Raw genomic sequence first — 26,807 nt, 5'->3', positions numbered from 1 at the left:
GTGTGAAAAATTCACACCCCCTTGAGACCGTGAAACTAATCTAAACCTTGATGTAGACGCTGTTAGGTCAAATGAAGAATTCTTCTTTGATCTAGCTTTTGCATGGTGGATTAACCACAGCTATGGAAAAAAACCCTTCTGTTGCCGGAGTGAGCGTCTGACCGGCAGCGTAACAGCAGCACAAGTGCAGCACCGTAGCGCTGCTGCTGGAGCGTCTGTAGTGTAGACAGGCCCGTGGCTAAACTGAACCCCTGATCCTGCTCGCAGGGGCACCAGCGTAAGCCAGGTGTATCGCTGCGGAAACCAGCGTGAGTGAGACCAGAGACTGAAGGTTCCCATGGCTGTTCTGGCACAGAGCTTAGCCATCAGGGTACTGATGCCCTGGGTGAGGAATTCTTTTGGCAAGTCATCCCCTAAATCAACCATGAGGGACCCCATCTTCCTTCCCTCATCCTCCATCTCTTCCTATCTCTCCACACCCCCCCGCTCCCCTCCTTCTGCTAAAATTGGTGCAGAATTTGTGCTCACACAGCCTTCCCGCTGAGGGCTTGATCTAGCTGGGTCCAGTCAGCTGCTCTCACATCTGCAACCGGTGCCCCATTGCCAGACAGCTTTTTCCTCCTGGAATCAAGGAACCTGCCCCCCCCCACTCCCCGGTACCTAAAATGAGGTGGGAACTCAGCTGGCTGAGAACCCAGCCTGTGCTTAACGCCAGCCCGGCACAGTAGCATGGTGGCACCATGACAGGAAGCAGAGCAGTTTCCGCGTGTCGCTGCCATGCTTGGTTGGGATCTAAACCAGAGAGGAATTGAGAGATGAGCATCCAAGCCAACTCGATCTGACAGGTGTGTCAGCAGCTTCAGTCCATTACACAGCCAGAAACAAGGCAGCTTCCCTGAGAGGCCCATGGCTGGCTGACTCCAGAAAAGAAGGGAGCAGGGACGCTAGCAGTGACACCTGGGACCACAAAGCCTGGACTGGCTGAGCTATCTTACAAGGGGTTAAATCCCCTCATCTTGGATAATAACCAGGAGTATAGGAAATCTACGCCTGCCACCCCTTTATTCCAAAGTCCTAGTGCATGCAGCTACTAGTGGGAACTGCTGCTTAACATCTTAGAGTTATCTCCTTCTATGACTGAAATGTTAAAAATCAATGGTTAACACCTGTTTAAGAAGCATGGAGTGGAGAGAAGGGGTAGGGGAGTGGTACTCCTTGTGAAAAATGGCATTACTTGTTTCTGAGTCACTGACAGCTCAGAAGAAAGAGGACATTGATCTAGAAGCATTCAAGTTCAAACAGACAAAGCACAAGATGAGGTATCAGTTGGTGTCTGCGACAGACCACCATATCACACTAGGGAACAGAATGACTGGCCTAATGTGTAGGAAAAAAGGCGGCGTGATCACGGGAGACTTCAATTTCAGGGACTTATACTGCAGGTCTCATGCTGCCAGGACATCCTCGGAATTTCTAAATATTATAGATGACAATTTGCTAACTCAAACAGCGATCCATCCAGCAAGGGAGAATTCTATATCAGACCATCTTGCCTGATAAAGAGGAACTAATCACAGAACTAAAAATTAGTGGTAACTTAGGTGCGAGTGATCATGACTTGATCACATTTATAACGTACAAACAGAATAAAGTCCAGACCAGTGATATACATACTTGGGGATTTAAAAGGAGCAATTTCACATAGCTGAAAACAATTATGAGTCAAATCAGCTGGAAGGAAGAATTTAATCTGAAAAATGTGAATGATAATTGGGAACCATTTCAGGACACTTTTCTAGATGCCCAAAAAGCCACAATCAAGGAAGAAAAGTGTATTGGGTTTTTTTTTTTTTAAAGACTTGGTTCAGAGGGGAGGTGAAGGCAGCTATAAAAATAATATATATAAAAGAGAAATGTATAGTAATCAATATAAATCAGAAAATATGAATTGTAGACAATTGATAAGGGAAGAAAGAGACACAAGGACAAATCTATGGCCAGCAGTGTTAAGGACAATATGAAGAGGGACTTTTTTTGTTTTGTTTTTTGTTTGTTTTTAAAAGTAAGTTAGGGTTCTCTTTGTTCCTAATAATGATGTTTTTCCATTACTAGATGGAAATGATAGAATTATCAATAATAATACAGAAAAAGCAGAAACATTCAATAAGTATTTCTGTACTATATTTAGGAAAACAATAGAAGATGTAGTCATATCATATGATAACACTCTTTCCATTCCATTAGTATTTCATGGAGGATATTAAACAGCAGCCTCTAAAGTCAGACATTTTTAAATCAGGAAGTCCAGATAATTTGCATCTAAGAGTTTTAAAAGAGCTGGCTTTGGAGTTTGCTAGATCATTAATGTTGATTTTCAATGAGTCTTGAAACACTAGGGAAGTCCCAGAAGACCGGGGGGAAAAAAAAACTAATGTTGTGCCAATATTTGAAAAGGGTAACAGGGATGAACCAGGTAATTATAGGTCTGTCAGTCTTACATTGATCCTGAGCAAGATAATGGAGAGGCTGGCTGACATGGGACTTAACTAATGATGAATAATGGATTGTAATATAATCAATGCCAATCAACATGTGTTTATGGAAAACAGAGCCTGTCAAATGAACTTGGGTTTTTTTTGTTTGTTTTGATGAGATCACAGGTATATTACATCAACAATGTTGATAGGTCACTGATGCAGAGCGATCTATATAATTTGGTAATCTAAACTCAAGCAAGATGTGTGTTTTAAAGTACATACACCTAAGGACAAAAAATGTAGGTTATACTTTCATGAAGGTAGACTCTATCCTGGGAAGCAGTGACTCTGAAAAAGACTTAGGAGTCACGGTGGATAATCAGCTGAACATGAGGTCACAGTGCCAAGTTCTGGCCAAAAGGGCTAACGCGATCCTAGGATGCATAAACTGGGGAATCTCAAGTAGGAGTAAAGAGGTTATTTCACCTCGGTATTTGGCATTGGTGCGACCGCTGCTGGAATCCTGTTTCCACTTCTGGTGTACACAATTCAAGAAGGACGCTGGTAAATTGGAGAGGGTTCAGAGAAGAGTCAGGGGAATGATTAAAGGATTAGAAAACATGCCTTGTGTTGACAGACTCAAAGAGAGCTCACGCTCGTTAGCTGAGCAAAGAGAAGGTTAAGGAGTGACTTGATTAAAATCTATAGGTTCCTACATGGGGAATAAATATTTAGTAATAGACACTTCAATCCAGCAGAGAAAGGTCTAACACGATCCAACTGCTGGAAGTTGAAGGTAGACAAATTCAGATGGGAAATAAGGTGGAAATTGTTAACAGTGAGAGTAATTAACCATTGGAACAACTTACCAAGGGTTGTGGTGGAGTCTCCATCAATGACACTTTTTAAATGAAGATCGGATGTTTTTCTGAAAGATCTGCTCTCGGATACTATGGCGGAGGTCAGACTACACGATCGTAATAGTCCTTTCTGTCCTTGAAATTGATGAATTTCTTCCCCCTCCCGCCTCTGATTGTAAAAACCATACCAGGGTGTAATGTGCCACCCTGATGCCCCTGGAGACTGAAGCTCTATCTCCACAGAGCAGGCAGTGGCAAGGCATGCTTCCCAAGGTTCAACCCTAACCTAGAGAGACAAGCTGGAGGGCTGGGAAGGGAGCTCCTTTCTTTTACCAGATACATTCAGGCCTTGCTTTCCCTGCAGAGGCTCAGGGTGCTAGCTGTGTAGGTCCTTTCTGTGTCACGGGCAGCTGTCCATTGGGAACTGGGCTGAGAACCCACCAACTCATTTCACGCCAGCCACTATCAGATGGAAACTGCTTTGAGTCACTCCAGTTGCGCAAGGGACTACGTACTTCTTGCCAAATCAGGTAGGCCCCTCTTCGCATTCCTGCTCCCCCCGCACGCCCACACAGGCTGAAAGCAGATCGCGAGGAAGCCTTTCAAGCCATTCACACTGATCACATCCACTGCACGTGCCCGACTCCAACTCTTCCCACAGCTCCAACCTTGGCAACCCAAGAAAAGAGCTGAGGGCTAGCACAGCATTCTGGAGAACAGCAGGCAAGCTGAGCACCGCCCAGCCTCCCGCTCTGCTTCTCGAATTCCCACACCTGAGACAACATCCCTCCCCCGAGCAAAGGCAGGAGCAGAACTTGCCACCACTTGATCTGGGTCCCGCTCCAAGGGAAAAATCCCAGCAGCATATCTGAAGGTTCCATCTCCCCCCCATACTCCCTCTCCCCTTGTGCCGTTACAGACGCCACTTTTCCTTTCTCAAAGCCAGGTTGGAAGATAGTGACGTGATGACGCTCAGAAGGGTCCTGCGTAGCTGTCACCCATGCTAGCTTGTTCCAGCCTGGTGCAGAGGACAAGTCTGCCCGTTCCCTGGCCTTCGTTTCAGAAGCCCACTGAAGACACATGTTAAGCAATATTGGTTTTTGTGGAGGAAGCACAATGAAAGGTGGACGGTTAATTCCCTTTAGTGCTCTTTGCAGGATCTCTTTAGCCAGTTCACCAAATGACTTGCCCAGCCTGAATCTTTGGTTAGTGAGTGCAGGTGAAACGGGCCATGATTGCATCCAAACACACAGACTGTTCTATTCCCACTCATACGCCTCTCTCCCCCACCTACAACAGATCACAAACAAAACGCCTGCCCCTCCCTACAACCTACCCACACAAATGACACCCCTCCACATATGTCCACACTGCGCTTCACACCCACGCAGCACAGTTCCAAAGGGAATTCACACACTCCTCCCTCAGTGATTACACCTGTTCTCCGTCTGTGTTACTACACAACCACAGCACTCCACAAACGCAATACACTGGTAATTACACATCACCATCCACTGCAGAAGAGAGAGATTACCCAACATTATTTCATGAGCACAGCACATCTGCATAGGTACTCCCTGGAGACACACTTGCTGCAACATTACAACACACACACACGACGCCAACACACATTTCCTCCCTGCCAACACAGCTCCCCTCCTCACACTCCATCACATGCCAATGCTTTCCTTCCACCTATCCCTGCTTCCTAGGGTCTTATCAGCCATGGATGCCCTTGTTCCCTCCCCAAAAACGTTGTACACTGGGGGTGGGGCAGCACATATTTTTAGTCTGCTGTCTTGCTTTGCTAAATGAGCGAAGTGCATTTCAGATGCATCTGGACTGGAAGGGTGCAGATGATCTTGGAACTTATTTCAAGGTCAATTTGCTTCCAAATCAAAACCCATTTGCTATAAAGCACAGAGATACAAGAGGAGGGGTGGGAAGGTGGTGAGAGGAGAAGAGACGCAATTGCCACTGAAAAGGCTTTACAAAGAATAAATAAATAAAAAACAACCTTTCCCTTCCTTTGGATCCTTCCTCCGTAATCTCCTCTCCTCTGGACTCTATGCTAAGCACAACTCCCCAGGCAGGGGGCTGAGTTTTCATATCCTGTCACCTGGGGCTAAGAGCGGTAAAGATGCTTCTCACTCACAGCTGTAGCCTGCCACATCATTTCAAGTCACCAGGCCATTACTAAACTATTACCAGTTTCTTACAGATTATTTCTCCCCCCCTTTCCCCCCAGACAATGAGAGATCTCGCTGAGTTCTCAGAGGGGACTCCGAGATGTCACGCGCAACGGCAGCTCTCAAATTGCTCTCTCCGAGGTAGAGAGGCGGGTTGGAGGAGATCCGTTTTGCAGAGACAATTAGCATTTATGCAGCGCGGTGCATTTGCAGAGGGCTGAAAAATTATTTATGCACGCACACATCAACTGAGGAGCAGACATCAGTAGAGCTGGGCTGATCTACAACAGTTGAAGTGCAGGCTCAGTGGCTTCATTCAGGCTACAGTGATTCACATCGCATGGGGAACTGACTCATTCATTTTGGTGGAACCACTCTGATTTACACCCTAGAACTCCAACTTTATTTTCCTTTAAATAATTTAAATGATCCTCTATTTCTGAGGTTTCTTTCAACATCTCTCAGCCTCTGTCCAATCTCCCTAGAGACTAGCACAGTCATGAATTGAAGTGGCTGTAAAGAAGGTATGTCTAATAAATAATATAAATATCACTCAGCGCTTTTCCATTGTACTCAAAGCAGTTTACAAAGGAAAAGAACAGTGCTATCATGCCCACTGAACAGATGGGAGAAAAAGAGACATGACCAAGGTCACATAGAAAGTCATTTGCAAGGTCAGGAACTGAAACCAGATTTTCTGGCTCCTGGTGTAATCCTGAATCCACTGGACCAAACTAGCACTGGGTGGCTAGCTCACTAAATCTGGAAAGAATGCCTCAGTGTCCATAGTGCCCCAGTTTTAGGGTGGAGTGGACACTAAAAGAAAAATTCTCTAAATATTGATCTCTAAGCCAGTTTCGACTCAGGGCCCATTTTGAGTTCATTTTCTGTGAGAATGGGGGTGTCCAAGCTCTCCAAATGAAAAGACTCATGAGGAATGAATTTTAAGCTCAAATAGTTACCCAACGCAAATATTAAATTATATATGCAAAACTAAAATTTGAAATCCATGCCAGGTTGTTTAGTTATGCAAGACATCCAATCTGGAAACAAACAATAAAGTGACTTACTGTAAGTAAGTAACCAAGACAGCACGAATCTCAAAGCCAAATATCTGCAATTAACTATTCACTATCTATTCAAAGGGGGAGATGGGAGGATGACAAGGAAGACATTTTTTAATAATATCAAACAACAAATATATAATACTACTATGGTTCTATATATATGATGCATGTCATCAGTAGATCTCAAAGCACCTCATAATCTTTACTGTTTTTATCCTCACAATACCCCTGTGTCATAAGGCAGTGCTATTCTTAAGAGATGGGGGACTGAAGAACAAAGTGGCAAAGTGACTTGCTCAAGATCATGCAGGAAGTTTGTAACAAAGCAAGGAATTGAACCTGTTGCCCTAACCACTGGACCATGTTTCCCCTGAAACTTTCAGTCTGAGAGTTTCAGAATAACGAAAACACTCCCCCAAATCGAGCAACTGGCTCTTCCTACTAGGATGAGCCAAAAGCTGTAATCCAACCTACTCAGAAAATTCCAGAAACTTCAGATATAAATTCTAACTTAGTGGTTCACGTTCATTTCTAGTTTCAATTAAAGGCTTATCTCAACCAATATTCTGGATCCCGATTATCCAGAACCTTAGGGAGGTTTGGATCGTGATCCAGGTCTGAACTTTGCAGTTCTATTCTATTTTTAATTATTGCCAGGCATTTTTCAAAAGTAGTGTGTGTGTTATGGTCAGGCCTAATGGATCCAACTAAGAAAAGGGTCTCAATGTGGTAGGGACCGTATAGCCACATAGTCCCGGTCCTATAGAGCTTACAATGTAAATAGGCAAGACAGAGGAAATACAGGAGAAAGGAAGTATTTCCCCATTTTAAAGACAGTATATTGAAGAGAAATGAAGTCACTTGCAAACGGTCACATAGGGAGCATGCGTCAGAGCCGTGGATCGAAGCCAGATGTCCTGAATCTCCATTCATTTAACACCAACTAGATCTGGGCAAATTTTTTTGGTTAAAACTTTTTTTCTGGGAAAATATGCAGATTCAGCAACATCAAAACATTTCACAAGTTCATGTTGGTTTTGCTGATTCATTTGTCTTGAAAAAAAAAAGTCAGTAAAAGTTAAAATGTTTCAGTTCAACATTTTCAAAATGAAATGTTTCAATTTGGGACGCTGAAATGACTTTTCAGTTCAGAATTCCCTTCAGTTTTATTTGATAAAAAGTTTTTAAAAAGCTCAAAAATCAAAGCATTTTTTTAGCCTTTTGATTCACAAAAAAAAACAAACAAAAAAAACCCTAAACATTTTCGTGAGTCGACCGAAAACAATTTATTTTTTCACAACTGCCAAAGAACTGAAAATGCACTATTTGCACAGCATTAACCCCAGTGCCATCCCTCCTTTCTATAACATAGGTACCTAACAAATGGCATTTCACATAACCGGCAGCCACGGTTCTGACAGTAGCTGCCTACTGCATCAGAGATATAACGACAATTAGTCATACAAAGACGTTAAGACAATGCTGTTGTTTCCCTCTTGGATAGAAGATGCCAAGACAGCATGTGCTGGTGATGGCTAGGCTTTCTTAGCTGCTCTAAAATAATTCCACTTGTTACCTCACAAAGCTTCCTCGGCTGACTGCGCATTGCTCGCCAGCTCCCGGATGGATCTGGGCGAGACAAACATTTGTAGGGAGATATACAAAGCCATTTAGCTGTTCAAAAGCTATCAGCACTTACATGCAAGGTTGAAGCAGGACAGATTCTGCTGTATTCAGGGCATCAAAGGGGATTATCTGGGAAATGATAACAGATTTTAATTTAGATCAGCCAAGATGGGTACCGGAGACGGAGGAGGAAGAGCAACAGAAAGAAAGTAGCTGAGCTCTAGATTGTGAAAGAAAAAAGATAACTGATCGTAAAAGTTGTGTCCAGTAATTTACCATGCTGACCCTGATGTTTTATATTCTGCTACAGTGCGCCTTGCACGCTGCCTTCTGTATGGTATAGTCTTTTGCGTAGCATCCCCACGTAACAAATCCCTGGCCCTTTAAAATTCCTAATGGACTGCAGAACGAATTCCATTGGCTAAGCCTGAGTTCTAGATGAAATACAAAGGGATCCCCTCCCTAAAGCAGAAGGGGAATTTTACAGGGCCAGGACAGTCTGCTGTACTCAGGAATGTGATTTCACATGCTACTTTAGGACTTAAGTGCTACCTTCACCTGTAAAGTCTAACAGCACGGTGGATTGGAGAGATCACTCCAGGATGGAGTAGAGACAAGGAAGCAGTGCAGATTGGATTTTTTCAGCCCTTGATGATAGCACAACAGACTTGGGGCTAAATAAGTGGGAACTCCAGGCTGCAGCTGAAGGGAAGGAGCTGGAAGCTACTGATGGGTATCCTCCAAAGATTCCTACAGGCCAGGTTGAGGTTGGACCGCCAGGACCTCCCCTGAAGGCCTCCGTGGTTGGAGTGGGGACAGAGCAAAACGTCAGCTGTCCTCTCTCTTGTGGGACACCAGAGGGCTCACACCCTCTCTCGCAAGGTGGCTTCTTCCCAGATTTTTGCATTTCTAAGACAAGTATTTACAGCCATCGCAAATGGACACTGCAAACAAAACCAAGGACAAAGGCTAGGAATAGTTATCACGGCAAACACAGACATTGCTGAAGGCCCCAAGGCCAGGAGTAGGGAGTGCAAAACTTCCTTCTGCTTTTCCATGAGCGTGGGATTTCAGTTCCCGCTCAGCTGTGCACACTTACACCAGCTGAGGATCTGGTTCTACACCTCGCAGCCCCTTCCCCACAAATGAATTTGGGGCTAGGGGAAGATACAAGAAGTAATCCTTCCACTCTACTCTGCGCTAATAAGGCCTGAGCTGAAGCAGTGTGCCCAGTTCTGGGCGCCACATTTCAGGAAAGTTGTGGATAAATTGGAGAAAGTCCAATGCCCATTGAGCAGGAGCCTTTCCATGGACTTCACTGGCACTGGACTGGGCCTCCCGGGCATAACAACATCCAAATTCACGCCCCTTCCTCGAAGCACTTTTTCACAACACGGGGTCTGACCTAAAGGGACCCCTCTTCCCACACCTTGACCCCTTTGGCCACCTCTCCAAACATTCCACCCTTGGCAATCAATAGCCGTAGCCACTGGCACTTGGGTTGGGGAATGGACACAGGCTGGCTCTTTTCATCAGAACGAGTCTTCGTGTGTCACACGCAGCAGGTTCCGGAGCGCTCTCAGCACCACGGGAAGCACTGGAACGCCCCCAAGGAAGTTGGCTAGTGAAAGTTCCTGCCCCTTTCAGCAGAGCATGGCAGGACAACTCTCTCCCGGTAAGAGGAGAAGAAAGATGGAAAAAATCACCTGTGACAGGTGCTAGTCATGACGGTTCACAGATACCACGGTGACAGGTGCAATATAAAAACCTGAACTGAAGAGCGCGAAAGCCCTGGATCCACACCTTCCCCAACTTTGGGAAAGTTTGGAGCTGGCTCCAAATTTTGCAGCTTCAAAACCTACCAGAGGTATGAGAGAAATAACAAATATGACATCCAGAGCATTAGGTCTATCCTTACATCCCCACCCAGGCTCAGACACTTTCAAAATCCCACCTGTTACTAACAGGAGCTAGAGGAAAAATTCCCCCCTCCTCCCAACACCCTCTGGAAAGTAGACATCGTGCCAAGTTGCTTTCTTGGCAATTAAAGTAATAAAGCAGAGAATCTCATTTTATTTTAATGCAATGGGCATGGAAATGGAGAGAGAATAGCACTGCTGGGTGGCAGGGGGCCATAATTAAACCCCTTTTTTTTGTTTTGTTTTTCAAACAGTTGATTAAAATGCTTGTAAAACCTTCTACACAAAAGCACCAGCAAGAAGCCCCTCCACCCCCCCACACTTCCGCCGCTAAATGGAATGAAATGGATTTTTCAAATGTCACGCTAGTATCCACTTAATAATACATTTTCCTATAGACAGGACAATAATATATATTTTAATCACTTTTCTACAGGCAAATAGACAGCATGGAAGCTCAACCTTCACTGGCGCTTGGAAATTATTAATTTTTCAGTAACCTTTTCTATTATTCATCCTGAGTTATTCCGTAACATTTCTGCATGAGGAATGCGCTTACCAGACACTTTATGAATCGCTTCTTTTATTTATTAAACAGCAAGGTGTCTTCCTACAACCATATCTTTACCTCCCACTCCCAAGGAAAGATGTCGGTGGAGGGCAAACAGACCGAAGACATGTACAATTGCATCCCAAGTTATTCATTATTTCCTATCTGTAAGAGATACTGCTTGAGCAACACCTGTGGTGCAGCCAGCCCAGCTTCTCCGTGAGTTTTCAGGGCAGGTGAAAGAGAGCAGAGCCCAGTCTCAGAAACTGGAAGGGGGTAACAGGGTTTATCTCAAGTGAACACGCTTGGTAAAATGTATTTCTAACATTGTACAGGTACATTGAAGCAGCATGCCTACGAATGTGGGGGGAAATTGTAAGGTAAGAGATGCTCGACACAAAGGAGCAGATTCACAGCTAGTAGAAGTCAGCGTAGCTCTACGGACCACAATAGAGGGTCCGGCACAAGCTTTCCCATTTGGTGGAAAAACGTAAAGTCAGAGCCCAAAATACTCTGATCCCATGGGCTGATTCTCCATTGCCCAGTAGCTCGTGGCAACATTTATACCAGGGCCAAGTGCTATCTGAGTTTCGACCTGGGCTAAATGATGACGTGGCATACGGCAGGAGAGGATTAGATCCTATGGTGGTTAATATACTACATAGGCTGGACAGTTTGATCACGTTATGAAGAGAGAGAGAGAACCCTCCGTCCCCAACTGGGCAAAGGACAGATTTTTTGTTTTGCTAGCTGTACAGAAAAGAAAATAACTGAAAAGATCATTTGGGGTTGAACTAAATATTTTGCATCAGTTCTGAGGGCTTTTTATTTATTTATTTATTTTAATTAAAGGACATTTCTAAACAAAAAAATCAAAGCATTTCATTTTCAAAATGTTAAAGTGAAACATTTCAATTTATTCTGAATTTGTTTAGGCTTTTTCTTTTTTTAATGGAAACGTTTTGGTGAAATTAGCATCAATTCACAAAATGTTTCAGTGTTGCTGAATCCACACTTTTTATTTTAAACCAAAAAAAGGTTTGGTAGAAAATTTTCACTCTGCTCTGTATTTAGACTTGGCAGAATTCAATTTGTATTTTTTTAATATAATTTTGACAGATATCAGTATTTTAAGCATTTTTTCCTGTTTCTTTATTTAAATTTTCAGAGTTGCGGGTTTTAAAAATTATTCTTCAATTTTTATTCATTTAAATTTTCACAGTTGTAGGAAATTATGGGAGGGATCAGACAATAATTATTTAATGATAGTAGACATTGAGATTGAAATCGTTAAAGCTTTATAACTGTTACAACACAAACTGTCAATATCACAGGTCAAAATTTTAGCCATAATCAAACTCTAAGTTCTCAAGCAGCTTTTTTCTTACTTTGTCTATCTGTACATTTCTATTATCATAGATGGATTTTTGGTGTGTATCGGTTTGTGTGTGTATGGTGAAAACGTTGATTGGCGTTTACAGATAAAAATCTAATCCTTCCAAGTTTATCTGTACTCAACCCAATTGTTGTGCTGTTCCCAATGAACCACTGCAAATGTTGGTTCAACCGCTTCCCCTGTATAATTTCACCCCATTGCCCTGTCCTGAGAATCATGCTGCTGTTTTATCACAACCTTACACCATGCTGGACCTCCACAAGCACGGACCCTGGGTACAGCCTGAAGGAGAAGTCAGACTCAAATTCCATCATGCTCCATGGATTCTGATGCATTCAGCTATTAGCAGGTGACTTCTCTACTGCCCTTAAATGGTCTCTGAGTTCACCCCCCTTTTCAATTTAGAAGAAACACTAATCTTCAACCAAGTTTTCCAAAGGGACAAATAGGAATTAAGCAGGAAACTTCTATCAATGGGACAAATTTTTAGTGCACAAATGGGAGTTGCATTCTAGGCTGTCCTTTCAAAATCTCCTCCTAAATCCTACAAATCCATCTCCCTATTTCTGTTTAAAACCTCAGCGTTTTGGACTGTTTTATTTTATTTTTTTTTATTCCCAGTCCATCATTGTGTCTGAATCTCTGGAAGGCGAGCAAGGAACGTCATGGGAAATCTATGCCTCAATTCTTTCATCTCAGCCAAGACTCCGCACAAAGTGGCTCCTCCATGTATCATTTATTCATGTGTGTTTTAGCGAGAGATGCTCTGGCTTATGAGGGAGATGTCATTTGCAAAATAATAGGGTCCCAAGCTGGTGAGAGGCAAATACACCCCCTTCCAGGGGTTCGTCCCCTCTTAACTCTACATTTTTAAAAAACTATTTAGCTTGTGTATATACATGAGCGTATCAATTAGACTAATTCCAGGATCCTTTTATATATATCTATAACCACTCAGTACTCCTGAATGTTGAATCTGAATTCCTAATTGGTTCTCATCAAAGGACCTCTTTGCCTTCAGCTGACGAAGTCTCTGCATTGTGACAGTCAGAAACAGACATCATCAGATAATTAAGCTGGTATTAGGCAGGGAAGTGGTGGTATCTCTTTTCATCCCTTTCTTTGCTGTACATGGAGTTGCAGACACACAGCTGAGCCTCAGCAATAAGAATGCACTCCGGCAGAGGAGGTAGCAGTCAATGTAACTGAGGGAGGCCAGGAATCTCTTCTTTTCCAAGGGTTATTCCTGGACTGGTACAGTCATTAAGTAGCTGGATGGATGGAGATAGCTGGGATGGTTAAATAATTTATTACAAAGTAACATCCCTTCAGAATGTCATCATTTGGTCAGCTAATTGTCCATGAATGGATCCTCATTCACGATGAACGTCCTCTTGTTCCTGACCATTTGCCCGGATAGTCTGGAATTATCGTTCACAAAACGTCTCAACACTCCATCGTTCACGTGGTGTGACTGGTCGCCTGAAATCAGATGCTATTGTTTGCCATTCAGTCAGGGGTCAGAAACATTTTACAGAAGGGGCACACAGAGTCATAGAAATGTAGGTCAGGAAGAGACCTACATCTAGTCCAGCCCTCGGAGGTGGGACCGTCCATGACAGGTATTTGTCTGGCCTATTCTTTACAACTTCAATGACGGGGATTCTGCAATGTCCCCAGGGAACCTGCTCCAGTGCTTCCCGATCCTTATAGTTAGAAAGTTTTTCAAGCCATCTAACTTGAACCTCCCTTGCCGCAGATTAAGCCGATTACTTCTTGTCCCACCTTCCGTGAATATGGAGAACATCTGCTCACCATCCCCTTTATAACAGTCCTTTGAAGACTATTATCAAGTTTCCTCCCTCAGTCTTTTTTCCTCACATAGAGCAAAGACATGGGTTTGTTATAGTTCTTCAGAAGAATGATCAGTCACGCCACAACTTGTGCTTTGGGAATTTGCATTCATTTTCACAAGTATGTGACAGTTCAAATCCTCAAGAATCATTTGGCTGTACAAACCATAGTGAACCTGCATTTTTACTTGCAAAAGTACCTGTGAACCAGAGACGATTTTTATTTATTTCTCCAGCTCCAATGCAAAGGTTATCATGTGTATTACTATAGCAACTGGAGGCACCATCAGAAACCGGGACCCCATTGTGCTAGGTGCTGTACAAAAACACAGTGCCATTCCTTCTCCTGAAGAGCTGACATTTGAAATAGGAAAGACAGACTGGGAAGGGAAACAGGCACAGAAAGGGGAAGTGACTTCCCCTAAGTCAGACAGTAGTTCAGTGGCAGAGATGGGAATTGAATCCAGGGTTCCCTCACTTCTACTCCCACATGCCATTCCTGAGACCACATGATTTACATCTCTAGTTCTGATGACTTTAATGACAAGGCATTAACAATCTGATTATTATTTGTATTACAGTGGCATCTAGCCGTGTCAGTCAGGGACCAATATACCTTTGTGCTAGGTGCTGCACAAGCAAAGAACAAAAAAAAGGTCCCTGCCCCAAAGAGTTTACAGTCTAAGGATATCTTGCAGCTAACGGCCGAATACCCAGAAAAGTACCAAACAGGTATGCACCATCCGCAGGGGGCCAGTACTGGAAGGCAATAAGCTCGCCACATATCTGGCATCTGTGCAGATGGAGTTAGTTACCTTGGGTGAGGGTGGGCATAGATTTCCCCAAAGTTCTCATTAGAGAGAATTCATATTTCATGCCCAGCTTAATCTATTTTTAAGAGTTTAAATACATCATCAGCAAGGAGCTGGGAAGAGAAGCGAGCAAGACTGCGGCTGGCAGAGAAAAAGGTTCGGCGAGGCAATCCTAACCCTGTAAAGCCACGCTGCAGCCAAAGCGGCAAGACAAAGCAATACAGAAAGAAGGGCGTGTGGGTGAGCAGGAGGGGAGGGAAGCTGGAGGTATAAGAAATAGCATAAATGGCTCATCTTGTTTTTTGCTATTATACCTCCCATGGCTGGGTAAGAGAGAGAGAGAGAAGGGGAGAAATAGGCTGTTTCTTACTAGATGTTGGGGCACATTTTCCTGCCAAGAGTGCTGCTCACAAAGGCAGATGTTTGATACCTAGGGAAGGGAGCGCGCCTGCAAAACAGGACAAGATAAAATTACAAGTGACAGCTGAGCCTGTGTCTGCAATTACAATGCATTGTAAACAAGGGGACTTGCAATTCCAGCTGCCAGACACGGCCAGTGATTGGCAGGGGCAGTGCAGTATCACAGCGAGGATGGCGGCGTCTCACATCTGGCGGGGGGCAGGGGAGGGGGGCAAAGGAGGAAGCAAGGTGTGAGGTCCTGACTCAGAGAGAGACAGACAGACGTGGAGCCAAACGGAGGTTGTTGACTGAGACCAGGACTCCCCCCAGCTGTCTGCTTTTCCTGTTTCTACCCACTCCGCAACCCCACTGCACCACCATGGCCAACCCCAAGCATTCAAAAATGATGAGGCAGCCCCCCCCACAAGAAGCATACAACAGGCCGGGCACAAAAATCATGTGATTTTAAAAAGCACTAACACAATTTTAATTTTTTTTTTCCCTTCTGGTTTTTGACACTTTAGGGGTTACGTTTTCAAGCTTTTCTCTGCATGAGGGATAGAAACTATCGTTATTAACGAACAAATCAAATTCTCAGGTAATCACAGGACTCGGGGGCTTTCAGAAAGAACACCAAAGCTCACAAGACACAGTGCAGTCGTGGGAGCTGGCAATGCGGGCATTGCGCTGAAGTAGCCCTGCAGCCTCTCTGCAATATAGATCCCAGGAAACAGAGATGCCAGTTTTTGTCCTTTGCAATAAACCACCTGTACCAGGTTCCCCCTCACGGCCATGCCAGATGTTGGGCCCGCTGCCAAGAGAGCTGATCTGAGAAGAGAAGCCGCAATCACATTTACATGTGTATTGTCTAAAGGAAAATAGCCAAACCTCAAGAGAGAGCATCAGCTCCAGGCTTCTTCTCAAATGTTCCCGATCTCTGCCTTTAAAACTCGGTCTCCTTTTCAGCCTTACAAAAAAAATAGTCTCTAATTTACTTTTAATTTGTGCCTTCATTTTAAGAACAAAAGCCAGCATCAGTAAAGACTTCCCACCCCATTACCCCTCCTTCCTGGCAGGCAGCTGTGTTTCCTCAATGCTCTCTTGCAGCTCTTTACTGCACTCTCATTTTCTTTCTTTTCCTAAGATTATCCTGAACATCAAATTTGATGTAACACACTGGGCAAAGAGTATCCCGTCTACAGGCCGCTCCACTAGATCATACCAGCCTGTTCCTGCACACGTGTGATGGGTGCATTCACATATTGGTTGCATGCAATGATCCTTCTTATCATCAAGTAGGATGTAACACACTTGCAAAGCATGCATTGCGTTCTCTTCTACTGGCTGCTCCGTTAGATTATACCAGCCTACTAGTGCTACCAGCTCCATCTTACATGTCAAAGAGTTGCTGTATGGATTATTATTTATATTATAGCACGTATAGGCCCAAATTGAGACCAGGGACCTATTATGCTAGGCACTCAACATACATGTAGTAAGAGACAGTTCCTGTTTTGAAGTTTACACTCTAAATAAAGACCCTAAATAAAGTATAGATATAAGGACTGTGGCACAAAGAGATTTTGCTGCCTACCACCATACAGGAGACCTGGGGAAGTGCCAGGAATTGAACGCAGGCCTCTCCTGCACCCCAGTCCAGTGTGTTAACTTTCTAGGTTCAAACTCTGCTGATAACTAGACTAGGTGGGAAACAGTTTTCTGACTTGTGAACATTTTTGAGATTTCAGAAATGTTCCCATTTTGCATCAGGATGAACCAGAGAACTTTCAACACTTTTCACAAAAAACGAGAGACACACAGACCCCCAGCTAAGCCAACAGCCTGGGGGGTGAGGGCTCACCTGGAGTGTGGGAGATGCAGGTTTAAGTCATTGCACCTCCTGATTCAATCTTAATATCTACACTAGAGCACTGTAGCTAGGCCAGCATAACTCTGTAGTGCAGATGCAGCCTACAGCTGGGGACAGGGTTTTTTTGATCTGTGCCGCTGAAAGGTCTCCCATGTAGCCGCTCTATGCCGATGGGAGAGAACTCTTTCACCGGTATAATTAAACCACACCCAATGAGCGGCAGTAGCTGCATCAGTGGGGGAGTGTCTCCATCCGACATAGCGCTGTCTGTCCACACCGGCCTTTCCTGTTGATGAAGCTTTTTGTCGGTCAAGGGGCTGAAAAAAATACGCTCCTGATCGACGAAAGTTTCACTGACAAAAGTGCTAGTGTAGACAAAGCCTCGGTCAATGGAAGCCAGCATCTAAACTGGGGGTTAGGTAAGCAAAGCTGTGGTGCTCAGAGGTGTGGATTTTTCACACCCTTGAGTGCTGCATCTATGTTGACCTACGTTTTAAGTGCAGAACAGACCTTTCTTAACTTGTGTTAATGAACACATTTTTAAACACCCTTTAGCTGTTCCGGTAGACAAAGACCGTGATGTTTAAAACTGTGTTAGCTGGTCTCGCTCAGCATGTTTTTAAAGGAGTTAAACCCGCCCATACAATGGGTAAAGTGGTGCTGAGTTAAAATGTATTCGCAAAGAGGTTTGCACACACCGTTTGTCTTCCCAGTCCAGGCAGGGCCTGAGCCGTTTCTGGAGGATGAACTGTTTCAAATAATGTCTGCTCACTTTTGGAATCCTATTTGATCCTTTAGGGTCTGTCTACACTGCAGCTGGGAGTAAGCCCCCAAGCCTGGGTAAATAGACTCATGTTAGCGAGGCTTGTGCTAGTGCGCTAAAAACAGCTGGGTGGATGTTGTCGAGCTGGTGCAGGACTGGGCTAGCTCAGACCCAAAGCGTAGGGTGGGCTTGACCTCAGGTGGCTAGCCCGAGCCTTCGCTGGGGCCCCAACATCTATATTGTCCCATGACTCTTCAACCTCTCTTCTCCCCGAGCCCTTTGCTGTCATCTCTTCACCATAAATCGGTGCAGAAGCAACTTCTTGGGACACTGATCCACTAGCAGGATGAGACCGATAGACCTCCCGGTACAGCAGGGACCTTGCATGGCCGCCTACCTGACACAGTCTCTTCGATTCAAGTTGAGCCTAGCGATGAGTAGCTGTCAGTGGCAGAGAAGGCCTGGAGGAGCCAAAAGACAGGAAGGGGCATTGCAGAGGGGGGTGGAGGATTAATGGGGGCAAAATGAAATCGGTGGGACTTGACGGCATTTCAGCCTTACACTGGAGGGCTTGACATCAATTGGCACCAATCTCTTTTCAGGTCTTACTTCAATCCATTGGATGAGGGGAGAGAGATATAGAAAGAGAAAAGAATAAACCCTGGGAAATTTTCTAATGCTTGCACAATTCTTCCTCGATGGTGCACTGTTAAAAGAGATGTTATTCCAGGGGGACCTCGTGAATCCATACAGTCAATGCTCTGGCACTTTAGTGGCAAAACAACTCAATAGCCTCAATTGACTGAGCAAAATTCTCCCGTTTTGCCATTAAACAGAAAGAGGAAGAAAATGAAAGCCTCACTTTGCACGTCCCTTCACTGATTCTCCAGGCAGGGTTTTCTGCACTCCAGACCTCAGTGCAAGATGAGCTGATGCCTAATCCGATACAGAAAGCTGAGAGTATCTAAATCCCACCCACACTCCTGATCATCTCCATCAACCTCTCTCCCCATCAGAAAAAAGGGACAACCTCAGCAGCATATAAAAACCGCATCTTCTCCTGCTGTGGCCTTGATTCCACCTCCCATCAGATGAAGATGATGATGATGATGATGATACAAGATATGATTTAAGATGTTCCGAAGGGACGCTGGGTAATTGACAAGAACTTTTCAGATGTATTGCTCTGGCCCATTTCCTAGCTCAGTCACTGGGTGGTTCAAGATCAAGGGCTCATCTTTTATTCCCAGTGTGTATGTACCCCGCTCTTCTTCATCAGCACAAGAGTTCTGAGATCTTGAAGCACCAGACGGTTCCCTCTCCTGTTGATTGGGCTCAGTGTCTCGTTGAGAGCTTCTGTTAAAGGCAGAATTCTGGATGCCCCTTGATAGTCTGTTTTCTAAAGCGAGTGGGGGGGGGGGGGGCAGTGTGGAAACTTCAGTGCTTTTTGTACAATCAGAAAATAATAACCTCTAAAAAAAAAAAAAAAAAAAAGATTTTTTTTTCTCTTCTTATGCAAACCATGGCATATGGGACATGCACAGGATCGATCTATTTCAATGTCTCCCATTGCTGGAGCTTCCAAGTGCCTCACCAACATTTATTAGTTTATCTTAACAAAAGCCTTGTGCAGTAGGGAAAAGAAATTACCCCCAGCAGTGAGGCCCAGCAGACAGGGTGCTGGACTGGAAGCGGGGTCAGGACACCTGGGTTCTATTCAAGGCTCTACTGTGTGCCTGCTTTCACTCCTGCGCTTTGTCGGCCTTGTCTATTCAAACTGTAACTCTTCAGGGCAGGGACTGTCTACGACAGATCTGTGCAGCACCCAGCACCGTGGTCTCAGCTAGGGACTCTAGATGCTACCATAGCATAAGTGCAAAATAATAATTCCAGCACAGTCGCCTGAAGAGTCGTGCATCTCAACAAGACCTGGACTTCCATTACAACCCATCCTTCTGATCTGGGGAGGGAGGGGAATTGAAAACAGCTGTGTGGCCCTGGGGAGGCTGAGTAACATTGGCACAAGCTGGGCATAGCACTGGCAGGAATCATGCAAACTTCCCCCATGCAGCTCTGCCAAATCCACCTTGGACTTGAAGCCCTCTCCCCTTCCCCACCAACTACTCCAGTCCTCTTCCCCCAACCAGCAGTGCCGATATACCACAGCCCCTGTGGTTCTGTGCTGGTCCCTGGGCACGCGCACTCTAAGAGCTTTGTCCTGATTGACAGCACCGCCTCCTGCCTGCCATACTGCCCCCAAACAGCTTTGTCTACGCACTTCAATGCTGACCTGAAGCACAACCTGCTTTTCCAATCCTGGCTCCCTACCCGGCTCTGCCAGCATGCCTCGGTCTTTAGCACCTCCTGCCACTGCAGCCACTCTACGCTGCACAGCTCTGGCGAGGCAGCTCCGTTCTAGCCTGAAGCACCCCCTGCTATTCCAGCCTTGTACTCCAACACAGCTCTGCCAATTACGAGCAGGGAAACTGACTGGGGATGGAGTTTTGTTTGACTCAACGCACCAAAGCCAAATTGTGCCTTTCTGCTGAGGGACTGAATTGACTTCTGAAGTCTCTTCTGTTCAAGGCAGTACCTGGCGGGACTTCTAATCACAGCCAATTGATATTCCAGTGAGCGGCTTCGGAAAATAATCTGCAAACAAGAAGCTGCAGGCTATAAAAGTCTCTCTCCTCTCCTTTGCTTTAGATCGCAGCTTAACAAAAACACAGCACAAACGAAGGGATGAAACCATAGCACTGAGAGCTGGGCGGGAATTTTTCGATGAAACTTTTGTTGTTGTTGTTGTCAGTAAATGACAATTCGTCAAACCTGAAATTTTCCACAGAAATGTATCTGTTTCCATGCAAATTTTGTTGGGAAGTTTTCTCAGATTCATGATGAAATTTTTGACCAGAGAGAGAGAGACAGAGACAGAGCACAGAATGGCCAATAACCTGGTGGTTAGGGAATTCACCAGAGATGCGGAAGATGCAGGTTCAAGTCGCCGCTCTAAATCAGCATGATTAAGAACAGGGACTTGAATCTGGGTCTCAAAACCTGGGTGAGCTCCCTAACCACAACCCTGTCAGTTATTCCAGGATGTGCCTGGCTCTCATGTTCTTTCATTAACAATTTTGAAAGGTCTAGTTTTTGTTCCAACCCAGAATGAAAACAAATGTTGAAACATCCATTTTTTTTATGAAATGGAATGCTTGTTTTCCGGCCAGCCCTTTGCCCAACCACATCGCCCCTGTCAGAGTGTTAGTAATTGGTTTGATGTTAGACCGTGGTCTACTGGGGAGAAGAGGCCTTCCACTGTTGATGAGGCCTTCTTTTTCTGTCAGGAGTTGGCATGACGGGGCTCAGTGGAGAAAAGCAAGTCAACATGCAAAGATCTCTGGGTCCATGCTGCAGTCATGGGAAGGGTCAACATGAAGAGGCATTTTGGCTCATTTCCAGCAGTAAACACAAACACACACGACCTCATTCATCTCGGGAGTGAACAGGCTGGCCACTATTCGAGTCCAAAGGGGCCTGGAATGTATTTGTCATGGGAAAATCTACCAGCCCACAGAAATGCACTGACACAGTCAGTCAGTTTACCTCAGTCAACAGTGAGATGCTGAAGGCGTTTCCTGTAACAGTGAGAGGGACAACTGGGACTATCTGCTCCCACTACAGTCATGGTGATCATTTTGCCGCTGCCTTCACTGGGGGCAGGATCAAGCCCTATCACAGCCACCCCAGTGGCAATCTCATTTGAGTGTTTTACATAGATATTTGCAACCCTATGACAAGCAAAATATTATTATCCCTGTTGTATGGGCAAACCGAGGCACAGAAGAATGAGGTGACTTGTCCAAGGTCACACAGAAACTTAGAGGCAGAGCTTGATGTCCAACTGCTATTATTATTCGCATAATGCTAGCACCGAGCAGCTCCACCCATGGACTGGGTCCTAGTAGGCTAGGTTCTGTACTCCCGCAGAACATAACGATGGTCCCCGCCCCAAAGAGCCTGAAGTCTCTCCTTTCAGAGCATGCCAAAAGCTGCCGCAGGTTTAACCAGCTTTCCATTAACACGATCCGGGCTCAGACACCACTGCGACGGACGCCAGAGTAAAAACCAGGCTGGGCAGATATTCACAGAGCATAGAGCCAGCAAACCTCTTGCTGCAGGTTTCTTATAGCTCAGTTGAACACGACCACACAGAACATAACCCACCCCTTGCAGAGAGACAGCACGATATCTAATCAGTGCTTCTGGCCCTCTGAAGGCCCGACTTTGAGAACAGAAGTGAGACCCACGTAGTACACTGGGCCGCTGCACACTCAGGATCTATCACCAGAGGAGTTCCTCCTTTTGTTTTCCCTTGTTCTGTTTCGACTGCAAGCTGTTCAAGGGCTTTATCTTTCCTGGACTCTTTAAAGTGCTTAGCACACATTTGGGTGCTGTAAAATAAACAATAGAACAATACGGTGCTTTGCAACCTGCTTATTTACAGTAGCATTATCCTTAGACACACACAAGGGGATCGCTTCGCTATCCCTTTAAAGGTAGCCATCTCTGGGGTGGAACACTGCTGCTCTTTAACAGCTCACAGCAACACGACACAGCTCTTGAACAGGACACTGTATCCAGTGGCCCTATTTGGAAACTTGTGCTAGCTTTCTATGGAGGAGAGGATTTCACCCAGAAAGCAGGCGTGAAAGGTGTGTTAATGCAGGCAAAGCCCTCCTGCCACCCCCCATTGAAGTGTGCACACCCTAGCCTGGCTTAGAGTAGAAGCTGCAGTCGGGAGGCAGCATTGCAGGACATCAGGGTCAAAAGGCTTGAGTTTGGAGTGACTCCATGGTCTTTGTGGATGAGGCACGCACATTCGAAAGGTGCGGTGGGGGCAGAGGACTGCCAGATGCTGAAGACTAGCTCAGAGGCACAAGCGTGGCTGAGCCTCCATCCTGAATTCCCTCTGGAGTCAGCCAGAGCTGAGGGCACCCAGCACCTCCCATGACCAAGCCCTAACATAGGGAAGGAGGAGACTCAAGCATCACTCACACAAAAGCGCTCGCCTACGCGGCCGGGCCAAGAAACTTCTGAAACAGCATGCCAGAGCGATCGCTCACCCCAATCAATAGAGAGAACCAACAGAAAGCTACTGCAATGGCTTCAAATCATTTTTGCTCCCATGGAAAATGTATTTGCTCCCACTGAATATTGTCTTTTTGGGAGCAGTTTAAGTTCGTTCCTTTCCCACAGTAAATTAACCTGCCTTCTTTAATCGGAGCTTCTTAGTTGGTGTCAGGCCCTGACTATTATGTTGAGTACTGCGTGTCGGCGCGCTGGTTATTAAACTTTCTCTCCTGGCTACGTGCATGCTGAGCAGAAAGCACTGCTAGGACAGGAGACTCGGCAGCCTTTGGAAATAATGGCTCAATCATTTCTAAACGCCATTGCTATTTATTGTTAGCACCTGCCTGGCAAGCTCTCCCAAAGCAAAGCTATTTTAGATTTACAGAACTAACAACAAGGCTGCCGGAGCTTCTCTGGACTCAGATGCTTCCAGGGCTCTTTGAGTGATGCACATCAGAACAGGTCTGAGTCTGAATCCAAAGGGGACTGCTTACAATTGGCAAATCCCACTTCCTGTTTGGAAGGGAGACAGAGACAGGACTCGTAGGAGTTAGAGGTGGAAAAGACCCATTAAAGCAGAATAATACTTAGAACTTTTCACAGGTCAATATCAAAGAAATTTACAGAAGGGGTGAGTATAATTACTTCATGTTATTGCTGGGAAAACTGAGGCACAGGGCAGGTAGATGACTCACCCGAGGTGACATAGTGAGTCAGTGGCAGAGACAGATAGAACTAGGGTCTCTCAGCTGCCTCTCTTATGCCCCATCACTCTCTTAGTTGAGGTATGATTATTTGCATTTGTGCTGCTCACCCTTAGTTTTAAATATCTCATTTTTCCCAGGGAGTCTGTTTTATCGGCTATTTGGTCTCCCCTTGAAAAGAGTACAGTCCTGATGAATCCTTGCCCTGCACATCTTTGGTACCAAATACGCTGACTGAAACACGCCCACCGTGCAGGCGGAAGCTAGTGGGGACATCTGCACTCTCTCAGGGCCACTCATATAGGGTTGCAAGTTAGCTGTCTGACTAGTCCTAAGAAGCCAGGAGTCAGGCACCATAAAATCATGAGATTGGCTTAAAAAGCCATGCCATTTGAAAAATATTTTTCTCTTTTTTTATACCTTCTGGGGTCATGTGTTCCAGCTTTTCTCCTCAGCCACAAGAGTTAAAAACGTAGTGTCTCTTTTTCTTTTAATAAAGAAAACTGAAATTCTCACAAATCCCATGACTCCAGGTGCAGGGGCTTTGAGGGAAAAAATAAAACCTGCTAAAGAAGCTGCATGTGGCATGCGCTCTCTCTCTGTCCCTGGGTTGGCTTCAGTGCCACTGCAGGCTGAATGTGGCCCACATGGTCTCTCCCCACTTCATGGCCACCCAGTCTGGAGCGTTTCAGGCAGTATGTCACTCATTCCCTCCCAAGGCAGCGATCAGCCTGAAGTTTCTGTAGAGTGGCTAACCTGGGGCAAATGGAATCTTAGCTAACGTCCTTGAGGAGTGTTCATGAGAATCTGCACATTCTCTTCCAGGGGCAAAGATATGCCCTTTTCCACCACAGATGTCAGAATATTTCCACCTGTGCAAAGGAGAGACCCGATCCTGCCACCTGGTCTATGAAAGCCACTCCCTGTGCTTGGGAGAACTCAACGTATGAATTCAATTCATGCAAATTTAAGGATCCCTGCAGGGCAGGTCACATTGCAGGGCCGGGCCCATATTTTGCAACCAGAGATTCTGCCTTTTACAGCTGATGAGGCCAATATTGGTAAAACTCCACGCAGGGTAAAATGAGGTTTGGGGAGCATGGGATAGGTTGCTTTTTGGCCACCCCAACAAAATTATTATTTTGTATTCTATAGCACCATTTGTCCAAGGATCTCAGAGCACTTTACAAAGGAGCCCCTGTCCCAAGTGTTCACAGCATCCTTTAAAAAGTGGAAGTTAAATCCTATTGAAGAAAATAGAAAGGAGCATAAACTCTGGCAAGTGAAGTGTAAATATATAATTAGGAAGGCCAAAAAAGAATTGGAAGAACAGCTAGGCAAGAAGACTCAATAAGTAACAGCAAAATGTTTTAAATACATCAGAAGCAGGAAGCCCGCTAAACAACTAGAGGAGCAACTGGATGATCGAGATGCTAAAGGAGCACTCAAGGAAGATAAGGACATTGCAGAGAAACTAAATGAATTCTTTGCATCAGTCTTCATGGGATTCCCAAACCTGAACCATTCTTTTTTTAGGTGACACATCTGAGGAACTGTCCCAGATAGAGGTATCATTAGAGAAGGTTTTGGAACAAACTGATACATTAAACATTAATAAGTTACCAAGACTAGATGGTATTCACCCAAGAGTTCTGAAGGAAATCAAATGTGAAATTACAGAACTACTAACTGTGGTGCGTAACCTATCATTTAAATCATCTTCTGTACCAGATGACTGGAGAATAGCTAATGTGACGCCAATTTTTAAAAAAGTCCTCCAGAGGCAATCCTGGCAATTACAGGCCAGGTAACCTAACTTCAGTACAAGGCAAATTGGTTGAAACTATAGTAAAAAACAGAATTATCAGACACATAGATGAACACAATTTGTTAGGGAAGCATCAATATGGTTTTCGTAAAGGGAAATCATGCCTCACCAATCTACTAGAATTCTTTGAGAGGGTCAACAAGCATGTGGACAACGGTGATCCAGTGGATATAGTGTACTTCGATTTTCAGAAAGCCGTTGACAAAGGCTCTTAAACAAAGTAAGCAGTCATGGAATAAGAGGGAAGGTTCTTTCCTGGATCAGAAATTGGTTAAAAGATAGGAAACAAAGGTAGGGATGGTAAGTTTTCAGAATGGAGAGAGGTAAATAGTGGTGTCCCCCAGCGGTCCGTACTGGGACTAGGGCTGTTCAACATATTCATAAATTATCTGGAAAAAGGCGTAAACAGTGAGGTGGCAACATTTGCAGATGGTACAAAACTACTCAAGATAGTTAAGTCCAAAGCAGACTGGAAAGAGTTACAAAGGGATCTCACAAAACTGGTGACTGAGCAACAAAATGGCAGGTGAAATTCAATGTTGATAAATGCAAAGTAATGCACATTTGAAAACACAACCCCAGCATTAAGTAATGCACATTTGAAAACACAATCCCAGCTATACATATAAAATGATGGGGTCTAAATTTGCTGTTACTACTCAAAAAAGAGATCTTGGAGTCATTGTGGATAAGTCTCTGAAAACATCCACATCATAATGCATCAGCAGTCAAAAAAACTAAAAGGCTGTTGGGAATCATTAGGAAAGGGATAGATAATAAGACAGAAAATATTGTATTGCCCCTATATAAATCCATGGTACACCCACATCTTGAATACTGCGTGCAGATCTGGTCACCCCATCTCAAGAAAGATATATTGGAATTGGAAAAGGTACAGAAAATGGCAACAAAAAATTATTAGGGGTATGGAATAGCTTCTGTTCTGTTCATTCCCTCTGAAACACCTGGCACTGACCACTGTTGGAAGACAGGTTACCTGGCTAGATGACCACTGGTCCGACCAAATATGGTCATTCTTATATTACACCCCCATGTAAAGAAGGGTAAACTCAGGCACAAAGCAGCTAAGCAACATGCTCAGGTCACACAGCAAGGCAGAATTAAAGCCAGGAATAAAAACTAGAGGTGAAATTCTGACCTCACTGAAGTCAACTGCAAAACTCCTGTTAACTTCAATAGGACCAGGATGTCATCCGAGGAGTACTGACTCCCAGTCCTTCCTACGCTAACCACTAGGACTTATACTCTGCTAAAGTTATCCGGGCAGATTCTGCTTCTGGTGTGAAACACCTCTTCCATAGGCCTTTTTCTCTTTGCCAGGGATCTAAGAAAGTGGTTTTCAA

General features: G+C 44.8%; 1 protein-coding gene across 1 annotated transcript in view; it reads right to left on the bottom strand.

Annotated features, from left to right (window-relative positions):
* NTM (neurotrimin) overlaps positions 1-26,807 on the bottom strand; it is a 631,724-nt gene that overhangs the window by 435,180 nt on the left and 169,737 nt on the right. The window lies entirely within an intron of this gene.

This window comes from Emydura macquarii, unplaced genomic scaffold (genome assembly GCF_026122565.2).
Source record: "Emydura macquarii macquarii isolate MOO-44397 ecotype Brisbane River unplaced genomic scaffold, CSIRO-AGI_Emac_v2 contig_312, whole genome shotgun sequence".
Lineage (NCBI taxonomy): Eukaryota > Metazoa > Chordata > Testudines > Chelidae > Emydura > Emydura macquarii.
Note: the sequence above shows the minus strand (reverse complement) of the source record. Positions and strands in the feature narration are given on the sequence as shown.